This window comes from Fukomys damarensis, unplaced genomic scaffold, assembly GCF_012274545.1.
Source record: "Fukomys damarensis isolate Sample0158 unplaced genomic scaffold, DMR_v1.0_HiC HiC_scaffold_5, whole genome shotgun sequence".
Classification (NCBI taxonomy): Eukaryota; Metazoa; Chordata; class Mammalia; order Rodentia; family Bathyergidae; genus Fukomys; species Fukomys damarensis.
The window spans coordinates 31,576,170-31,598,141 of NW_022900917.1; the positions used below are offsets into that span (position 1 = coordinate 31,576,170).

Here is a 21,972-nt window from a genome sequence, read left to right on the forward strand (position 1 = left end):
GACTTTCTCTCCCCAGTCCCAGCTGCTCAGTAATTATTTATTGAATCTCCAAATGATTCAATCCTTGTAGCCAGCATTCTGAACTGAAATAGCAGCCCCACCACCCTCAGGTAGACCACTGAACACGAGCCTGAGCTTCCCCATTGGTACATAGGTGGGGCAGTGTTTGCTCTGTCATTTTAACAAAAGGCTGCAAGTCAAACGAAAGAAAGTCTGAGGATTATAGGAAAAATGTTTGTTTCATCTTTGAAAACTGGGAAATGATTTAATAGGGAATCGTTGCTAGCACTGTGACCTACTGTGCGCTGCCTGTCAGTACCATGGCAGTACTAGCATCCAGACAGTATCCAAAAAGTATATATTTAAGTTTCTAAAAGCTAGTATTCTGACAATAAAATTAATAGAAAGTCAGTAATTTGCCACAAATTATTTGGCATAATTTTTTTGAAACACTGCATGTATTTAGACATTGTAATTCCTCATGTATTTAATTTACTTTTGTTTTTCATGGGTGAATAATCAAAATCACATATACTTAGACAACTAAGTCTTTATTTCTCAGTAACATTGTACATTAATAGCTTTGTATGTACATGTGAATGAGAGTCAACCAAGGAGGAAGTAGTATGCAAAGGTTTAAAATATTAGTAAATGAAAATTCGGCTTACAATGGATCGCCATCACTTTTTAGAAAGTTAGAGTAGGATATGTGTCAGATAAAATTCACTTCATGATATGCTGTCAATTTAATGACCAGGTTTTGTTGAAATTAAATCTTGTGGGGTTTGATGAAAGAAAATCAATCAGTCTGTGCCTTACTTTTTATTCTCTCTTCTTGCTCAGTGTGCAATTAGATTTACTCTGCAGGATCACAGTGTGTGGCATATATTAATTTTCTATTCATCCAGCCTATATTATTCTTACACTCTCCCTGCTGAAAAGCGATACCCGAACTACACTAATAAAGTCATCATCATTAGCCAGAATCACAAGTGTTATAGTCCTAAGTTTTCTTTTATTTTTAATCTCTATATAAAAATGGATTTATGATGTGTCGATGATTGAGCCCATCTGAGATTACTTAAACTACATCAAGAAGCTCTGGCCTACAAAGGCATATGAGTCAGGACCCCAAACACTATCCAGGCAGGGAGGTGAGACACAATACCACTTCAGTTTTTAAAGCCATCTAATCAGTGTATGTATAAGAATGACAGTGGAGCCTCTGACACTCCTATGACTTTCCCAAGTTCTGGGGAAAATTAAGAGATGGGATAAAATCGTTGGCAGAAAAGGCTCATACATCACTTTTATTACTAGAAAAAGCAAGGCTAGAGGACAGAGTTTATTTCCTCTACTACTATGGAACCTCAGGATGAGGCATAAGCCGCAGTGGCTGCCATGGGCTTCCCACTGGGTCCCAAAGATCTACTTACTCTATGGCCTGAGGATCAGAGGGAATTCATATTCCCAGTGGACAGGCCCACTCCCAAGGAGGAGAAGAAAGAGCTGGGGCTGGGATAATTTATCTAGGCTGGTCATTAGATCAGTGACCCTACTCTCCTCAGAGTAAATGAAGGGATGGCTCACTTATATCCTTGAAATGTGTAAGGAAAAAAGGGTTCACCACCAGTATATTTTTCTTTAAAAAGAAGAGAAACTTTGCAGAGCTCTTATTCACATACCACACATTTCATCCTTTTAAAGTGAACAGTACAGTAGTTTTCAATATATTCAGAGTTGTACCACCATCAACACAACCAATTTAGAACAATTTCATAAACCAAAAGGAAGCTCCTTATCCTTAACTTTCATTCACACACACACACACACACACACACACACACACACACACACTGCCATATTCCCATCTGCCACCTTCCCAGCCGCAGACAACCAGTGATCCACTTTCTGCCTCCAGTGAAACACTCTGAAAGGAAGAGAGCAAAAGGTGCAGCCAGGTCCACATCCCGCAGTGCAGCTCTATCTCCACACTTGTCGTTGATGGTTGGAGCCACTGAGTTTGTAGTATCTAATGGAAAAGTCTAGAGTGTCTAAGTGCGACTGATTAAAAGAATGACTCTCATCAGAAATAAGCTGAAAATAGCCACACATTCAGTGTGTAGAAAAGTATTCTTGAGCTATTACCAGTTGTGTGCAACCTAACCTGCTCTGCCTATTCACATGAGACACATTTAATAGGATAAAAATCTCTGAGAAATGACTCCAAAGTCTTTATATTTTTATGGAACATAGGCACTGTTCACCCAGCAAATCCTGCTTGGACATTGTAGGCTTAGGGACTTCCCAGGACATATGAAAGGGCTCTACCTTCAGAAGCTTGCAGCATAGGAAAGAGGGTATACATGTGTATAAACTAGATAAGTACAAGATGAGACCAAAATGCTCTCAGAGGAGCCTCCTAGGGAGGGTCAGTCATGCATGGAAATGGGTGGGGAATAAGGGGGCAGAAACAGCCTGGGAGGTGGTCTGGGACCTGCTGTGGAATATTAGTAATGCTTAGGAAATAGAGGAGAGAATTTAGGTGGAGGAACCAGCATGTTCCAATTTGTGGCAATAGGAAGCAACCTAGGACCTTTGGACATGAGCAGATGAGGCAGTAGGTGGTCAGGAAGGAAGGGAGGTAGTGAGGAGGATGCTGAAGGCTGAGAGCCAGAATGTGGAGTACTATACCCACTGTGCTTGTTTCCCATTACTGTCGTATTTGTTTTGTTTTGGGCTTTTTTTATATCCAGGATTGAACTCAGGATGTTGAGCTTGTGAGGCAGGCGTGGCACCACTGAGCTACATCCCCAGCCCCCCAATATTGCTTTAACAAAGAACCACATACTGGGTGGCTTGGAACAATAGAAATGTATCTTCTTATAGTTTTGGAGACTACAAGCTTACAAGCAAGATATAAGCAGGGCCATGTACCCTCCGAACCTCGAGGGGTAGATTCTTGCCTCTTCTGGCTGCTGGCAGCCCCAGATGCTCCTGGGCTAGTGGCAGCAGTTTCCTTGTCTGCCTCTGTCATATAGGGTATCCCCCTGTGTCACACCATCCTCCCTTGATACATACCTGTCACTCTGTCTAGAATCCCCCTTTCATAAGATCACCAGTTATCTTGGATTAGAACCCACTCTAATGAGCCCAGTTTCTAAATAAGATCACATCCTGATTTACCATGGGTTAGGACTTCAGCATATTTCTTTTAGGGGACAAAATGTAACCCACATTAGCCACCAATTATTAGGGTGCTATTGCAGGGGAGGGGCGTGTTTTAGAAAGTCACTCAGATAACTGTGGAGCATGAATACAGAAAAGGCAGGGGTAGCCAGAGACCTGTTGGCCCTGTCTAGGCAAGAAATCTTGTGGGGTTCATTTGTCTGACCACAAATATGAGTTGACCAAGAATATGAGCTCCTTCCCTTACAAAACTCACCACATTTACAAGAGAAAAAGAAAAGGAATCAACACATCCACGGCACCATTAGAAAATTAGAAATGCTACCAGAAGACTAAGATACTCAAGAATTCCTAGAAGATATTATAAGAAATTAATCTGATTAGTGGTGAAACCCAACAGAACCAAAAAGTGTATTCCCTTTTTAAATTACATGCTATATATTAATACATCTTTGATTTTAATACATACACTTACATACTATATATTAATATATCTTTGATTTTAGATCAGTAAGAAGGAAAATGAATTAAAAATGTGCATGCCCTTTGACTCCCAACATTTCCATGTGTAGAAATCTATCCTATCAATATATTCACTTATGTGCTAAGATATATATGCAAGAATAAACATTGTAATGTTATTTTAAAAGGAAAGCCAAAACAACCTAAATATCCCTAGTATCAGCAATGATATAAAATATAAGATCCATAAGATTCATTGGATGCTCTATAATTATTAAAAGGAATCAGATCACTTTGTGTACTGGCCCAGAAAGTTCTCTAAGCTAGACTAAGTGAACACAACTGTTGGATGTTGACTATATACAAAATAAAACTGAACCATAGTATTTTCATAGCTTTTTAAAGTGTACTCCATTGTATAACAGTGCTTACCTATAGGGAAGAGAATGCAATTTGGGCAATGTAAAAAGCAACTTCATTTTTTATAATACATCTTTCTATACTCTGGGCTTTTTCAATAAGCATGTATTATATTAAACTGGAAATTTACTGTAAGAAACATTTTAGGAGGAAGAGCCTTGAGAGTTGACCAACAACTGAAAATGATAAATGAGGTGGTAAGGACAGGAAAAAGTGGGTGGGTACAAGGGTAGAAGAGATGAAGGAGAGCATGAGTTCAAGACACTCAGAAGTAAAAGGGAAACATTTTAAAGGAGATATATTTTAGAAAATAGTAGATCTATTGCAAATTGGAAGGCGACCAAGAGATGAATGGTTGGAGAGATGGAGGGGAAGGAGATCCAGTGATCTGCAGATCTCAGTAAAGTAACAAAATCAGAGATAGACAGGTGACCATGAATAGGAGGGGAAAACTCATACTCCTTCTTGACGTGTACTGTTACTTGTCCCTGTTTCCTCCTCTATTTGACCTTTTTTATACACACATCAACCCATCTCTGTGATACAGATCTCCCAGCCTGAAAACAAAAAGTTGAAAGAAAGGGAATGCATAGAAGAAATGACATCCAAATCAGATAAGTGCCTCCAAAATGATAAGGAGGAGAAAGCAGTTCTGCCAAAATCGTCATGTGGAAATTTTCGGCCTGCTTTTTTGGTCATCAGAATTGTGAACCAGATAGTGTTCGCAGAGCAGCACACTTGAAAAACAAATGAGGACAGTGTTTCCAGCATCAGCTTTTACGTGCCTGGTGTTTTACAGTTGGTGAAGAAAATACTCTCACTTGCATCGTGTCATTTGGGCCTCACCCCAGCAAGTAAAGCCTCTGTCTCTTTGTGAGAAATGGGAAGGAAGGGTAGAGTCAAGTCTCAGGCCAGGTCTGACATCCCCTCGGTTTTGTCTCTTAGTATAGACCTTCCAGACTTTTCCCCCTGGAATCTTCTGCCAGCTATCTTAACTTTGAAGAATCACAGAAGTTAGCAAAGTATATCAATCCAAGTTATTTATTTATAAAATGGATTGGTCATTAAACAACAACAAGTTTTTAATGGGTATAGAATGTGCCTTTTGTGGGGGGCACCAAGCTTACAAAATAAAAATACAGACTTTAATTTCAGAAATAGTAATAATTATTTCCTCATGCATGGTGATAAATCTGTGGATACCATCATAAGCTGTGAGCAATAGAAAAACCAAAGAAGTAAGAAAGGAGGGTTTGGTCCCAGACAGCCTTTGAGGTATTTCCTGGTACTTGGTTTAGAAATATAGGCATAAAAAGAGATAGCTGTTGATTGTTTCACTGCGTCATGGTATGCAGTCCCTACTTTCTCAATCTAAAGCAAGAAAGCAGCAAAATTGTTACCAGACATACTACCTGCAAGAAGTAGTACACTAAAGAAGTCATTCATTGATATGTTCATTGTCTGCAAGTTTCCAGACAACTCCACCCCCCACAAAATCATCCAAGAGCTAAAATATATCAATTAGAGTAGGGATATAAAATAGATCTAAGAAGGACGGGGGCCCACATCACCTGCCACCCATGGTTCCCTGGCCTTGGCTCCTCCAGGGACTGTACTCCTGGACCAGCGGCCTCTCTCCTGGTTCCACCCCTTCCAAATAACATAAAAAAACAAATAAAAGTGTACAGCAAGTCTCTGGTTGTTCATTTTCTTAGGTCTGAGGCTGGTTTTGCTGCAACTCATCTGTCTTGTCTGTTCCTTCTGTGACGGTTTTGTATAGTTTTTCTTATCTCTACTCTTCCCTAGCTATAGGTTAGTTACCATGGCAACATCCTGTTGGTGGCCGACCCAAAAAATGTAATTCTGCGGTGAGGAAGTGCTGCTCAGTTTCTTGCTCCTTGCCCTCACAGTTAGACTTAGGGCTTGTTTTGTTTTCTTTCTCGTCTTGCGGATGACACCCATTTTCTCCATTTTACCAGGTTGATGTGGAATTCCTCTGCTGTTTCAATTTTACATGCTAAGCTGCAATTGTGTCACCTCCTGGCAGTATTTGGTGATTTTTACCAGTTATAATAGAAATTCTGCCTTTGTCCAGAAAAAGTTCAAGAATCTTTTTCTTTCTCCATATCTCTTATTTCCTTCTTCCGTTTCTTTCATTTTTTCCCCTCATTTTATCAACTCGATGGACACATGTGGCTTCTTTGCCATATACCCTGACAAAGGGCTGCAGTAAGGCTGTCCACAGTTCACATCTCACTAAAATGCCACTGGACTATAGGTCAGAACAACTACGGAAATAAAAGCCTGAGCCATACGTAATGCTAATCAGTCTATAGGTGTGTTTACAATATATTCTAGATTAAGTAAATTGAAGAGACTTTTTAAAAAATAACATACTAAAACAGTCATATACTAGCAGTTGCTAGTCCCTTCCTACCGGAATTTAACTGTATCATGAATGATCCATAATTAAACAAGCATTTTGGCATGTCTGGACTGGATGTTGTATTACAACAGAATTTTGGACAAAGATTTTTGATCAGATGAGAGAGCAAAAGCATAACTAGTATATGTGACATGACGAGGCCATCACCATACAGCTGAAGGCCGCAGAAAGTGGTCTGGATTTTGTTCATGGCTCAGAAGAAAGCAGCTCTGTGACCAGTTTCTTTATCACTAGCATTAGTAGTTGAGTTGAAATATCATAGGAGTTTTTTTTTCTTCATGATATATCTTTACTTTTTTCTCTCTCATTGAGTTTATTGGTACATTGTAGGTATACAGCACAGTTACATTCATCATTGGGATCTTGTACCTTTACATGACACATCTTGGTTCTCATTTTTTCTCCTTATCCCTGCCCTCCCTTCACCCCCTCCTCCCTTCCTTATTTACAAATATTTTATTTCCATTTTTTCATTTTCTCCTATTTTTTTTCTTTCCCTTAGTACCTTTCCCCTACCCTTCCCACTTTCCCTACACCTTTAGCCCTTTTCTTCCTATTTCACATTATCAATTATATCATTAGGATCTTATGTTTGTTTTTAACTCTAAAATAGGCACAAGTGCTAAACAATAGAATAGGAATGGCACTGTACACTAAGGACTGAGAAAATGTCAAAGGAGAACCCGGGTAGGCTCTGAAGCATGGATTCTGAATGGCTTTCAAAGGCAAGGCAAAGCATGAATTAACCAAGAATAGGAGTCAAAGAAAATAAATCAAGTGATCTAACATAGCAAGCTTCACATTAAATGTCCTAATGAAGTAAAGTAATTCCCCAGGCGTTTTGATTTCTCTAATTTCTTATGGCATCCTTTCAATACTTTTCTCACAACTAAAATTATTGAATTTTCTCATTAATTCTGCTGTGTGTTGTTTTGATAAATAGTCCCTCTAGCGATTGCTAAAAAGTGTTGAAAAATACAGATTCTCCTTTCAAATTGTACAGGGAATTATATGAAGGTGCCTGTTATTCCAGTGTTTATTTAAATGTATATAATTAAGATAGAGCTTCAGCACCACAGCTGGATTGATGCGTCAGCCTCAATGTAAGAGATATAAGTAGTGCGCATTGCCATCCTTACCTCCTCTCTGTGCCTCTAAGTCAGGACTGGAACATTAGGGAACTTGGCCATGTTATTTGTGTGCTACCTCTGTGTTACTTTCCCAGGGCTGCCATAACAAAGCACCACAAACTGAGAAGCTCACACAACAGATACCAACTGCCTCACAGTTGGGAAAGCTGGAGGCCTAGGATCCATGCTCCCTCCAAGGCTCTAGTCTAAGATCTATTCCAGGCCTCTCTCCCAGCTGCTAGCAGTCCCTTGGCTATGGCAACATAATCTTAAGTGCTTGTGTAGTGTTTTCCCTGTATGCACGCCTCTGTGTCCAAATGTCTCCTTTTGATAAGGACCCACCTATTGTAGTATTATCTAGTTATATAATCTTAACTAATATCTCTGGTGATCCTACTTCTAATTTAAATCACATTCTAAGATCTTAGGGGTTAGAACTTTCACATATGAATTTGGGGGGACACAACTCAACCTTTTGACAGGCTCAGCTCAGTAGCACAAGGGCGCAAGCGCTACATACGCATACACAGAGTATTCTGAGTGTGGCCACCCTGCAAAGGTGTAGCTTATTAGAGTCTATCAGGAAACATTCAGTTCTTCTAAATATACTGTGTTTTATGAACCATAATATTTGCTGAGCACTGACTTTTGCAAGACTCTTGTTAGAGTACTTAAGCATACATTCATGTATATTTGCCTTCAAATGAATCTCCTTGACTTCCTCTGTGACACTGAGTGTTAGATCTGACCATCTCAGAATTTGGCTAAAGTTCAACCTAGGTCATCTAGTAGTTGCTTTCCATCAGAGAATGATTGAAATGTCATATATATGGCAGCTGAGCTGTAGGTCAGAGAATGGTACCCAAGCACCCTGTCAAGATTAAAGTGGTCATAGGTGGGTGTGTGTGTCTGTATCTGTGTATATGTGTGCATGTTCATACACATGTACATGTGATCTCTCATTACATATACAGTCCTTCTTGGAATCCAAGGGGGGTCTAGTTCTGGTTGTACAGGCCTTGCACCAATCAACTGATTAGGCTGTAAAAATTAACTAGTTAAGCTGTAACTGTCCTACTGGTGGGCTAACTAGGTTATAGCCAGTTAAGTTTTTTTTCATGGCTCACTTCTATTTTCCTATAAATACTATCTGAGCATTTTGTTGGTTGGAGTTCTCAGAACCTACACTGGTTTTGGTTTTGGGAGCTGCACAAAAATCAGGATTTTTTTTTCCTCAGATAAATTTTACCCAATTTAACTGGTCTAAAATGTTCAATTTTAAATCTATATATTATATACATTATACCTTGGTTCATGAATGCTTCTGTTCAGGAACAGTTCATTTAGCAAACAGAAGCATTCAGCAAAATTTTGCTTCTGTGTATGAACTCTGCACCAGGTGATGAACACAATCTCAATATATAGAGATAGTAGTGTCCTTACAAGATGTGATAAAAAATACAGTGAATACTGATGCTGAGAGCCATCCAATAAAAGAAGACTCTTAAAAAATAAGTATGTCCTCATCATTATTTACATTATTTACATCTGACACTGCACACCTTCTGGTTCAACCCTAAAATCAAAGTGACCATGAAAAGTAAATGTTTTGAATTGAGCCAGAACATCAAGGCAGCTGACAGTGCAACTAAAGACTCAAAAAGGATTTCCAGAACTTCTTCAAAGAGTGTCAGGAACAAATGGGGTAAGTGTGATCAAAGCAGAGGGCAGTATTCTGAGGGAGATTATGGGCTATATGTTTTTTACTATAATGAAATTGAATTTAATTAAACATCCGCCATACTTTCAAATCATGCCTTACATAGAGATGCACATAGATATATTACAAAAAAGTTTTTACTCCCATATGATGCCAATCTACCCCACCCTGTATTCACACAAGTCCCCACATGCTCTTCTAAAACTCGGACACTTTGCAGACAAGAGTCTTTCACCATGTGAATTCTTTCGGGCATGTGAGGCAAACCTGCAAATATCTCCTTTGGCGACCCCGCAGGCAGCACTTCCCTGGGTCCAGGCAGCACACCAGCTCCACAGATCCACAAGAATGGTGGAAGGGGCCCTTTCTGTCTCAGTGACTCTGGCCAGGACTTCTCAGTAGATTCCAATGAGCTTGGGTCGGGAATCCCCAGGGTGTACCTGGGAAAACTCCCATCTCCTGACCCCACACTTTCTTCAGCTTCCAGGGAAGGGCCACTTACCCTTGCATGCCTCCTCCTACATATACACCCACCCATATAACTTCCACTGGGAAAGCTCAACCAGCAGAGCCCTCCCCACCACTGCTGGGGTGATCCCAGACTAGAGCAAACAGATGTTAGGAGTCATCTGAGCAGAAGGTGGGGTCCAGGTGGCTGCCCAAGCAGATGCCACCATGAGGCAAAGACCAGCCAAAGCTAGACACTTGTGTCTGGCATGGAAAATCCCAGTAGAGGCACTAGATTAATATTTGCTTTTCATTCCTTTTATTTATAAGCAAGGAAATAATATTGACAGTTGAATAAAGAAAATAGCGAGCAAATTAATGTCCTTTTGGATTGCTTTGGTTATTCCATGGTTATTTACATTGTCTAAAAAAGAATATCTCAAAGCATTTCTTTTACTATCAGTTTATAAACTAATTATTAGTCATCATTTTTATATATTCAGTTCATTACATTGAAGCTAATCTTTTTAGTGTGTTTATGCTACTTTGCTTTATGTTCAGATAGCTGAGAAGCATGCTATAGAATTTCCCTTAAATACATTACATTTACATAGTATAAACTATTCTATTCTTTCCTAACAAGAGAGATTTTTTTTTCCTGTTGAACAGTATTATTTTGATGATTTGTCTTCTAAGTGTGAGCCACACTTGGGACACATGCCTGCAGATAAGACTGACACTAAATATGTCATTTAAAGCATCTTTCTGGGTAATATACTTAGAAATAGAAGGTTTTTACTACAAAATGTCTTGTGTTAATAACTCAATATATGTATTATAATTGTATCCATCTTACCTGGATTCTGTAGACTGTAGATAATGTAAGAATACATTTAAGGATTTTTATCATTGGTTCCCTGAAATTGGGGAAAAAAATATGTTCCTCTTGGAAAAAAGATTATTTTCTTAAACTGCACCTTTGAGAGGATTTTCAGAAGGACCGATTTGCCTAATGTCATGCTTCTAATCTTTTTTATGCTTGTTTAGAGTCTGGTTTTTTAAAAACCTTCATCTTACCTTCACAGTGGCCCCTCTTGGGCATCTCTGCGAACTCTCCCTTCTTGTTTCTTCTGTTTTTCCGATAAAACCCTAAAACCACTCTTCTGGACTGTTGCTTTGCGTCCATCAGGGGTTTCAGCTGCTCGAGTGTGTGAACAGTGAAGCAGGAGACATCAGATGGCGGAAGACTGGAACTGTTAACACAGTAAATACCAGGAAGGCTGAAAGTGTGAGTGAGAGCAGCTGGGGTTGGGGGGTGATGCAGGGCACAGCTGGGAAAGCCAGCAAGAGTTAAAAAAAACTGTCAGAAACATGAGGGAGCTTAGCAAGAGGGAAAAGCGGCATGAAAAACATGAACCCTCAAATGAGGAAGGAGGAGCTGTGGTTCGTCATGTTTTCCTGTGTCACACAGTACATCCTAGACCACATACATTGTCTTCGGCAACCACTTTCATTGCTGTGTCATTCAGCATACTTAATATACTTGCATGATTGCTGTGGACTAAATATTTAAGTTTTAGTGAAATGTCCGTGCTTTGAGGTGTGATTCTTATTAAACCCACCACGGAATTCAGGTGGATTAATGAGAAATAGCATTAGTAGGTGCTTTTCACTTTTTCAACTGTAAGGGTATCAAAGCTGGGCATGGTGACACGTGCGTGTCATCCCAGCTCTTTGGGAGACTGAAGCAAAAGGACTGCGTGTTTGAGCCCATCCTGGACAACTTAGCAGCTTAGAAAGACCCTGTCTCAAAATAAGAAGGGCTGGAGATGTTACTTAGTGCAAAGGTTCAGGGTTTGATCCCTGGTGCTGCCCAAATAAAGTATATCAAATCGCTAGCATTTATCATTTGGACAAATTGAAGGATGTGTGTAGTTAGCTGGATTAATAGCCAGTTTGGTGAGTAAACCCAGAGAAACTGATTGATAAATTGAAATCTTCCTGGAGAGAGATTTTTGGTATTTTATCCTTATCCTGTCTCAGTCAACATTAGGCTTCACTTGAGTAAAACTCTAAATTTTTGGCCTTAAGCTGGAGAGATCCGTTTACTGTAACAAATGACAGAAGCAGAATTTAGGAACATCTTGACAGTTAACATGGTGCACCAATTCTAAGAAGCAGAACTACCACAAGGATCGTGTAAGCAGCCTCTGAAGTGAAACTGCAAAAGGGCAACGAGGAGAAATGTGGTTTAGCAACATCATATTTGAAAGAAATTTAGATTTGGTTTAGTCAAGTCTAGTATCATGTAGGTCAGCAGTGTGATACAGCTGGTAAAAGAAAAAAAAAAAGCTCCTGTGATCTTCAGCTTCCTCAGTAAACTACGGTGTGTAGACCAGCAGAGGCCAGGGTTCTCTCCCACCCTTCATTGGGGTTCTACTTCCTCTGGACGGTTGCCTGTGAGCTTAGTCATTTAGAAGGAAAAAGCCAGAAGATGAGTCAGTCCCCAGTGTGTCTTTTCGTGCCTTCCTTGTTTCCCCACCTCTGCATCCATTGTCTTGCCCTCCCCAAACCTGAATATGTCCTTAGCGGGAAGCACTGAGGATGTTTGGACATACTCCACGATCCAGTGGAGCATGTCGCTAATCACACTCTCCCTGGATCTTGCTCACAGTGGAATCTTGCATGGTGGTGGCTGAATTTGGTGTTGAGTTTTAATCCCCACGCTGAAGTGGTATTGCCTTGGCTGCCCACTGGGATGGCACTGTAACGTTCCCAGTGGCCTTATTGCTATACAGTTGTCTTTCCAGGAGTGGCTCCCATCCTTCCTTCATACTTGCATCTCGAACTTCCAAGTGTCCACTCCTTCTGTTCCTGTTTCCAAGCACTAAATGGATCACCTTGCGTGAAATTCGGTCATCACTCAATATTTACATACTAATTAAGTGAATTAACTTTTTTAAATCAGCATAGATGTAAGGATATTGCAATAGTAAAAATGCTCTTAACTCAAAATCCCTGAAAACACAAAAGGACATAGGATTACCAGTCATTCCTACTACCACAACAGTGTTTTTGACATGCAAATGTTATCCACATAATTACTATTCTTTATGTTGTAATGGAAAGAAACCAATAAACTAAATGTAGGCCAGCCTACGCCACACTGCCTTTCATAATGAAGGGTTTCCTCCATCCCACAGAATGTCGTCTCTGGGAAGCACTGTTAAATTTGTACCAGGAATAAGAAAGCACTGCCAGCAGGGGCTTAGTCCAGGCCATCTGTGAGGTGCATTTCTCATCCCTCAGGGCCTCAGTGTCCCAGAAATTAAACTACTTCAGTTCTTCCCAGGGCTTTTAGTCAGTGTCTTTAAGTTAGCTGGTGAACACTTGAACTTCTAGAGTTCACTTGTTTGGGTCTCCTTACACATGTTACCATCAGTGTTCAGAACCTGCCAACAGGCCTCATGGAAACTGTCCATGGGACAGATGTAGAAGAAACAGTGCTGAACGTGGCGTTCCACTGATTTAGGTGTGCAGGTGGAGTAGTCAAACTGTGTTTGAGTAAATACCTGATTTCAGAGCTTCTAAAATGCCATTTAATAGGAAAAGAAATTAATATCAAAAGCATAAATTTTCTGTTTGATCCAACAATCATTGCATTCGTTACTATCTACGCAGGGAGACAGTGGTGCAAGTGTAAAGGGACCTGAAAAAGCATTTGGTCCATGCAGAATTATACTCTGGTTATCTCAGTCAGAACAGGACAGTTTACGGTAGAGTGGAGCCCTTTGCTTCTGTACAGCAACTCCAGTGATCCAGCTAGAGCATTAGGAAACATTTCCTTGAGGTTGGCTGGAAAGTACTGATATTCTAATGTCCACATTCCTTGGTGTTTATTTTGATAAGAGCTTTATTGATTTGTTTTGGTTTTGTTTTGTTTTGTTTTGTTTTTTCAGCTTTAATTGAGTTTATTGGTACATTTTAGGGATACAGTACAGTTACATTCATTGTTGGGATCTTGTACCTTTACATGACAAGTCTTGATTCTCATTTTTTCCCCTTACCCCTGCCCTCCCTTCACCCCTCCTCCCCTCCCCATCTACAAACACTTTATTTTCATCTTTTCATTATCTCACATTTTTTTGTCTTTTTCCTTATTTGGTTTTGTTTTTTAAGATAAGGTCTCACTACATAGTTGAGACTGATCTCGAACTTACTATGTAGCCCAGCCTGGTCTCGAACTCACAGCGATCCTCCTGCCTCAGCCTCCCCAGTGCTGGGATTACAGGCATGCGCCACCACGCCCGGCTGATAAGAGCTTTATTGAGATAAAGTTTGCATACCATATAATTCATCCTTTAAAGTATGAGATTTATTGTGTTTTAGTATAGAGTTGGGCACCATCAACTTTTGCAATAGCTGTCATCCCCCAACCCGTTTCCCCTACCACTAAGCAATCACTAATTTATTCTCTTTCTCTGTGTAGTTGCCCTTTGGGGGCATTTCTTATATACGGAATCAAACTTTTATGTGAATTTTTTGGTCACTGGCTTCCTTACCAAAAGTGCTCAGAATATATCCGTGTTGTAACATATATCAATACTTCCACTTTACGGCTGAATCATTTCCTTTTATGTGAATATGCCACATTTTGTTTCTGTCTTCACCGGTTGGTGGACATTTGAGTTGTTTTCTACTTTTTTTTTGGTACCAGGATCAAACTCAGGACCTTGTGCTTGTGAGGCAGGCAGCAGCCCCACTGAGCTAAGTCCCCAGCCTGTTTCTACTTTGTGACTCCTAAGAGTATGCTGCTATGAACATCTATGTGTAAGTTTTTGTGTGAATACATTTTCAGTTTCCCTTTGTATCTACTTAGAAGTTAAATGATTGGGTCAAACAGTAAGTCTGTGTGTAACACTTTTGAAGAGCTACGGGACTATTTTCAGAGTCTACATCATTTTACACTCCTAGCAGCAGGACTTGAGCACACTGATCTCTCCCTATTCCTCCCAACATTTGTTATTATCTTACAAGTTTTTATGCTAGTAAGTGTAGAATGGCATCTCATTGAGGTTTTGATTTATACTTGACAATGATGTAGAGCATCTTTTCATGTCTTATTGGCCATTTGTTTATCTTGTTTGGAGAAATATCTATTCAGGTCCTTGCCTATCTTTGGTTATTCGGTTTTTTTAATTGAGTTGTATGAGTTCTTTATATATTATACATACAAGTCCCTTACCAAGTGATTTCACATAGTTTCTTTTATTCTTTGGATTGTCTTTTTCACTCTCTAGTGCTTTTTAAAGCATAATTATTTTTATTAGGGTAAAGTCCAGTTTTTTCTTCTGCTATATGTGCATGCCTAAATTTTCAAGTCAAAATTAAACTCATAAAGATTTACCTCTGGGTTCTCTTTGTGAGTTTTGTAGTTTGACCTCACATGTTCAGGCATTTGATCTACATTTTACATTAACTTTTCGTAGTGCCTGAATTAAGGATCAGCTTCATTCTCTAGCATGTAGCTGTCTATTGCTGCCGCACCATTTGTTGCAATGACTAGACCTTCCTCATTGAGCAATCTTGGCATCTGTGTCAAAAAAAATCAATTGACCATACAGTTGAAGGAATATAGTACATTTAGTTACCAATAGCAGTTTATTTTCTAGGTGGCTAAATTCTGTTCCATTGAACTATGAGTCTGTCTTTAAGATAGTACTGCACTGTTTTCACTACTTTGTTTCTTTGCAATAGTTTAGTTCATAAAATTTCTGTTTTAAAATGCAAAATAAATTACACCAGTTTTACATTATTAAATTAACTGTCAATTTATATTCAGTTTTTAAATCAAACTCTTTATATCTAATGATAGAGAAAACCTATTGAAATATTATTTCTAAATCACATTGATAGGATTTAACTTTCTAACAAAAATGTTTATTTTTATTCTTTTACCTGCTGCAATTTAATATGGATGTTTAAATCTTGCTTGTAACTCAAGACACTTCTCCAAGATTAACCATCTACATTGAAAAGAAGAGAGGTTTACAATTGGAACCCACATCTAAATATATCTATGAGTCAGGGGTTAGAAGGAAGTTGTATCTGAAGTTTAATGAAAGGGTGGAGCAATAGCTTGGCAACTTGCTTATCTCTCAAGTACTCCATCCTGTGAAACCCTGTCCTCCTCCTTGGCGTGACTGAGTGGAAGACCTAGAGTCAGGTTAAACCAGACAACTGTGATTGTGTCTCTTGTTCTGATCTTTTCGGGGTTTTTTGTTGTTGTTTGTTTGTTCGTTTTTTTGGTACTGGGGATCGAACTCGGGTCCTTGCGCTTGCAAGGCAGGCAGTAGAACCACTGAACTAAATCCTCAGACCTCGTTTTATTTTTTTTTTTAAATGAGATAATAATCATGTAGTTGAACTCAACGGCAAACAAAGGGCAGCCTTCTCACTTGATAACTGGCAAGGAAACAATAGATGCACCCTCAGATAATGTAAGTAATCTGCTGACACTGCAACAGAAGAAAGCAACACAGTCTGAGATGATCTTACAGCCACAAGCACATCAGATGCAAATCTTCACTGGTCATGTGCCTAATTTTTTATATTGAAAATCAGAAATTGTGCTTCAAGTCTGCCAAACTAATTGAAAGATGTTGAATCTTAGTCAAATGCTGTGATATTCTCCTTAATAGGTAAATTCGTTCATTGATTCATTCATCCATTCCCTCACCACTCCTTTCTCTCACATGGCACCTATCCTGGTGTATTCTGTAAACATCCAGCATAGGACATACTTACTGAAGGATGGGGAGAGAACCAGAGAGGAAAAGCGGGTGGAGGAAGGGCCAGGCTGAAGTAGCACAGAGCCACAGATAGGACCGGGGAAACCATCCCGGCGGCCTCCTCCCATTTCTGTACCTCTCCCCCACTTTCACAACAGAATGACGGCGCACATCTCGGGATTGGAGCCACATGTCGTACAGCTCACACTGTTCACACTGCCACACAACCTCCTTTTGATAAGAAATTTCCAGAATTGAGTCATGGCTCACCTTGCCATAAAGTGCAAATGCTTTTTTCAGATAAACTGCTTATTTCATCTCAAATTCATATAATAGTTATTTGAGTTCTAATATTGCCCCAATAGCTCACAGATTAATTTGCCATAAACTGGGCAAGGTATGGAAAGAGCAAGTACAGTGATTTGTATTGGATTAGATACTGACTTAGCTGTTCTTTTTTAGATAATTTTGTATTTATTCACTGATATTTGTAATTGTGCCTGTTTAATAAATAAACCTGTGTTATTTGCTTTGTTTAGGAAGGAATATAAAGTTCAGCATTCGGCATAAATATGCCAACAATTTTATAGTATACTGAGTATCTTTGACAGCCTAAATCCATCTGCTTTTTTTCTGACTTTCTTTTTGGTTATAGGCCAAGAAAGAAGAGAGACTCTCACCATAACAACATTTCAAAGGGACACGTTGCCAGAGCACAGAATAGTTTTTTGAACAGACATCTTTCCAAGGTAAATAATACCACTGTGCCAGTCTGGGGACACATCATTAGAATTTTCAGATTGCATTGGCACGGCACAAAGATTTACTTGTTCAGTCTAATACAGACCTGGGGGAGAGAGAGGAGAGAGAGGAGAAAAGAAAGCAGAGCTGTTGGGGTGTCCTGCAGCCTCTGCTAAATGTGTTACCAGGAGAATGCCATTAGAATCTGGGAGCTTGTTGAGCTGCACTGCAAATGTGTGGGAAAAGGGAAAGAAAGGGAAGCTAGATTCTTTTCTTCTTGTTATAGACATTCATGAAAACAGAAGCCATTGTGGTTTGGCAATAAAAACATGTCTTCCTTTATGAGGAATGAGTTAGGTAATTCCCTTTAAAGGTTAAGCAAAATACATGCTATATTCTTGTCATAAGGAGGGAAAAATGAATCATAATTTACAGCAATCAAGACTTAGAAATAAGGACAATTTCAAGGAAACCCGAGTTCTTCTATGAAAATACCTTCTAAGTAAACTTTTCATTGGTTCCTGAGAATACATTATGAAGTTCTTGTTTTGGAAAAGTGAGATGCCCAGTGCTTCTTGTGCAGTGAGCATGGACAGACAGACAGACCCTAATGCCAAAGACGAATCTGTCAGCATCATCTCCTGTCCTGTGTTTCAGAGGAGTAGCTTGAGGTTCTTTGTTTATGGATCGTGAGCTTAGTGGGAATCAAAGTTTAACAGAAGCAGCCGAAGTGATAGTCAAATTCCGCATTCATGAATTAGCTGCCAATATTTTAATACAAATATACAAGGGGCAATATCAAAGGAGCACTGGTATTTCATAAAGTATTTCTAAACTTTTAAATTGCTGTGTCATTTCTGTGAAGTCCCCCTGTTGATGCTTTTTGTTGTGATAAGCTGTTTTTTTGCTAAGCCCTGAAATTTTATCTGATGACATCTCTCCTTCTTTCCCTATAAATATATTATGTACCATATACACAGAAATGCAAAAATACATGATCCAATTTGAAAGAAAATATACTTGTCAACTTTCTCTACTTAGAAGTTAATATATGGTTGACATTACTTAGCCGTTAGTGTTCTAGAAGGCAATTTCAAATTGGCAGTGAGAGAGTCGGGTTTTCTTCCTCAGCCCTCATCCTGGTTTTTCTCTTCTGAAGGGCTTGGGATGGGGGAAATGTAGGCTGTACATTAGAGAATTTTGTGATACTATTCATTCTCTGTTCTGACAGAGAGGACATTGTTTGCTCACTGTAATAGGCCTGGCAGGAATCTGTGCTGTGCATACAGAATGGGAAAATAGCAGAGCAGTGGGTAATCTCAAAATTCTAAGGAATAGATCAGCTTAAGAATTTTTAAAGATATTTTTATAATGGCTTCTCATTATTGAGATGCAAGTCACAACTTGGGGAAATATTTTTCCTGCCAGTGATTTCTTTCTTCTCATTTCATTGTAGATGTACTATGTGAAAACAAGGTCTTTAATATGCCCATCTAAATTCTGTACTATTAATTCTGTACTATTACAATCACAAAAGTTTAGAAATACTTTATGAAATACCAGTGCTCCTTTGATATTGCCCCTTGTATATTAGCCCTCATGTCGGTGTAAATGAATATTAACCTGTGCCTCTTACTGGTGATTCACAGAAGCAAGTGTGTGCTGCCTGAGATGAAAGACACATTTAAAGATGTGCACTGATTCAAGAGGTTCACTGCTAGGGACAGTGTGAGAGGGCACTGTGCCTAGGAAGTCCAGAACTCTAGAGGTGACAACTGCAAAAGCAGAGGTTCAAATCACTATGCAAAGCTCTGTCTGAGCCCGATGTCACTGCTGCTTAAGGTTTTGTGTTCCCACTTCTCCCCGAACGATACAGGAACTTCACAATGTGGTGGTCTCTAGTAGCCCCAAGTGGCTGAGAACTCTGTGTGCGTGCGTGCATGCGTGTGTGCGTTCGTGCGTGTGTGTGTGTGTGGTCTGTGTGTCTGAATCCATCCTCACACTTCCTAGCAAGCTCACAGCACAGTCAAATGTATGAATTAGAGAGACTTGCTTAAACTAACAGTCTAAAACTTTACATCTCTTCTCAATTTGTAATTAAACACAAAAATTATTGTAGGTTGATTATTTTTGTCTGAAATGCCAAGATATCCAAAATATTAATTAATAAAAGCAACCTTGTCCTCTTTTGACATTATGACATATTGAATATAACTTGAAACCAAGTTCAAACCAAGTATAATATTCAAACTAAGAATATACTGTTATTTCAAAATTGTCTACAAACATGCATTTCATTTTTAAATGAATACAAATAAATAGCACATGTTAAGTCAAAATATGAGTAGTTTGTATTTAAATGAACTTGATAATATATTAAATAATAATTTGCCTCAAATAATTTTATTTAAGTCATTTATTACATATTAATTACTTTAACCTAACTCGTCAAGTCAAAATAGGTGATACTTTTGATGTAGCCAGGAGAGAGGTTACCATAATTCTGTGTATTCAGTTTTAAGGAATTCTTGCATTCGTGAGTACAGGGCTCTAAATTTGGTCTGGTGAGTTGCAGAAGGAAAACTAAAGACCAATTGGACAGTTGGTTGATTGGAATAAGATGTCATGCAGCCATTCCCACCTTTCCTGGCCATGTCCCTTTCACAGATCTCTTGCTCTTCAAGTGAATGCTAACCTTAATATCTCATACAAATCCCTATACTGTTCATGTTCTCTCCACTTTTTACAAGGTATAGACCTGTAGATATATCTGTAGTTTTGAAATGCCAAGCACAAATCAGTGGTATTTTCTCATTTATTGTCCTTTTGATGACAAGAGGTAACTTCTTTCTTAAGAAGTCCTATTCTTCTTAATCTGTTAAAATTTCATAGAATTTAATTTTAATTTCCTCTCACTTTTGGATATTGGGACATTATATTGTCCTGTTTGGTGAGTTTGTACTTCTCAAATTCTGACTTTACTAGTCATTTATTACAGCAAATAATTTTATATCTACTGTTACATTCAAATGCAGCTAACAAAATTAAAAATTACTTAAGCAGCATCATTATTTTCCAATGATATTGATGCCGCTTGGCTGTTCCAACTGTTAATTTAAAAACTGTCATCAGAGTGCCTGCTATTTAGCAAAACTTCAGTAAATGTCTAAAGAAGCATTTCATTGAAAGAAATCTAAACAAAAAGAAAAACTGAATGCATAAAATGCTGTTTGTGTTTCATTGATTGAAGTTAGGTATAGCATTTCTCTGAATTATAACTAGCTTTCACTTTCAAACTTTGGAAGAACAAATCATTTGTACTAGGAAAATTAGATGCTAAAGAACTATGTTTGGCAATTGGATAACATTTTTAGCATTTGAATCTCCCTATTTTTAGTACAGCATCAGGCAAAGTAAAATGTTTGGCATTTCTATAAGAGATGCAAACACTTTAACATTCTCTGTTGTGATTTAACAATTCATTTCAGAGTAAGATGAATCAGTCTTGTTTGGAAAATGTTTTACATAAATATTGGCAAAGAAACTATCACTGAATCTGTATGGGTTTTAAAAAATGCAAACTTCCCTAAACTAAATGATGGCAAATTGTACAATATTACTATGGTTTTGTGTGAACTGCCTGTTATTACTTTAAATTCTCATACTACTCTACCCTATCCCTTGCTTTTTTAGATTTTGCCAATCTATGCTGAAATCAGAAACCGTGTTGCCAGGTCCTTCCAAATGTCACATTCTTTTAACCTAATCTATCGCTTATCCACAGTGTATTTCTCTTAATTAAAACTCCAGGTTACCTCATTAACATATGCCCTTTTCTTTTATATTAGAGAATATGAGAACAGTAATTTGTAAGATTTTGCTCTTAATTGGCTAAAAATATTACTCTCTCTCTCTGTCAATCAAAAATAGAATAAACTAAATGTAATACAGGATCCTGGAACAAAAGAGGGACTTTAGGCACAAAGTAAGGAAATCTGAATTAAGTATGAACTACAAATAATAGTGATATATCTATATTGGTTTATTCATTATAATATGCTAATGTAAGATCCTAATAATAGATGAGAAAAATACAGCAAATATATTTATAAATAATGTATTAAATGTCTATCAGTGACTTCAACCTGTTCTGTAATACCACAGTTGTAGTAGAATGTGATAATTTCTCTCATCATCAAAATCCTCAATGGACCATAACCATCTATAGCAGAGGTTGGAAAAACCTAAGTGTTTGGTGAAAGTGAGGCCCTCATCCAGCTCTGCCACCTGGTTTTGTAGGGCTGGAACGTGCTTCTCCATTGCCTTCCCAGTGCCTCCGGAGAGGAAAGAAGGTACAGACTGGGAAATCCTAGGCTAGATTCCCAGCCATTCATTGGTGGGGGGCATTGTTACTTGTTTGACCTCTCTGGTTCTCATTTTCCGTATCTATGACATCAAAAGGTCAAAGTAGATTTTTCTCCTGAGGAGCCTGTGACTCAGAAAAGTCTGACTCTGGACCAGGGATTTAGCTCAGTGGTTCTGCTGCCTGCCTTGCAAGCACAAGGTCCCAAGTTTGATCATTGGTACAAAAAAAAAAAAAAAAAAAAAAAAAAAGTCCAGCAGAAG

At 38.7% G+C, this 21,972-nt stretch overlaps 1 protein-coding gene across 5 annotated transcripts in view; it reads left to right on the forward strand.

The window, feature by feature from the left end:
• Pag1 (phosphoprotein membrane anchor with glycosphingolipid microdomains 1) overlaps window positions 1–21,972 on the forward strand; it is a 125,725-nt gene that overhangs the window by 56,727 nt on the left and 47,026 nt on the right. For 4 of the 5 annotated variants that reach the window (XM_033760424.1, XM_033760429.1, XM_033760428.1 and 1 more), the window contains one exon: window positions 17,261–17,354. The gene's annotated coding sequence lies outside the window, so the exon portion shown is untranslated. Of the gene's footprint in view, window positions 1–14,601; window positions 14,645–17,260; window positions 17,355–21,972 lie in introns of those variants that run through there. The other variant, XM_033760430.1, reaches the window with a different exon arrangement.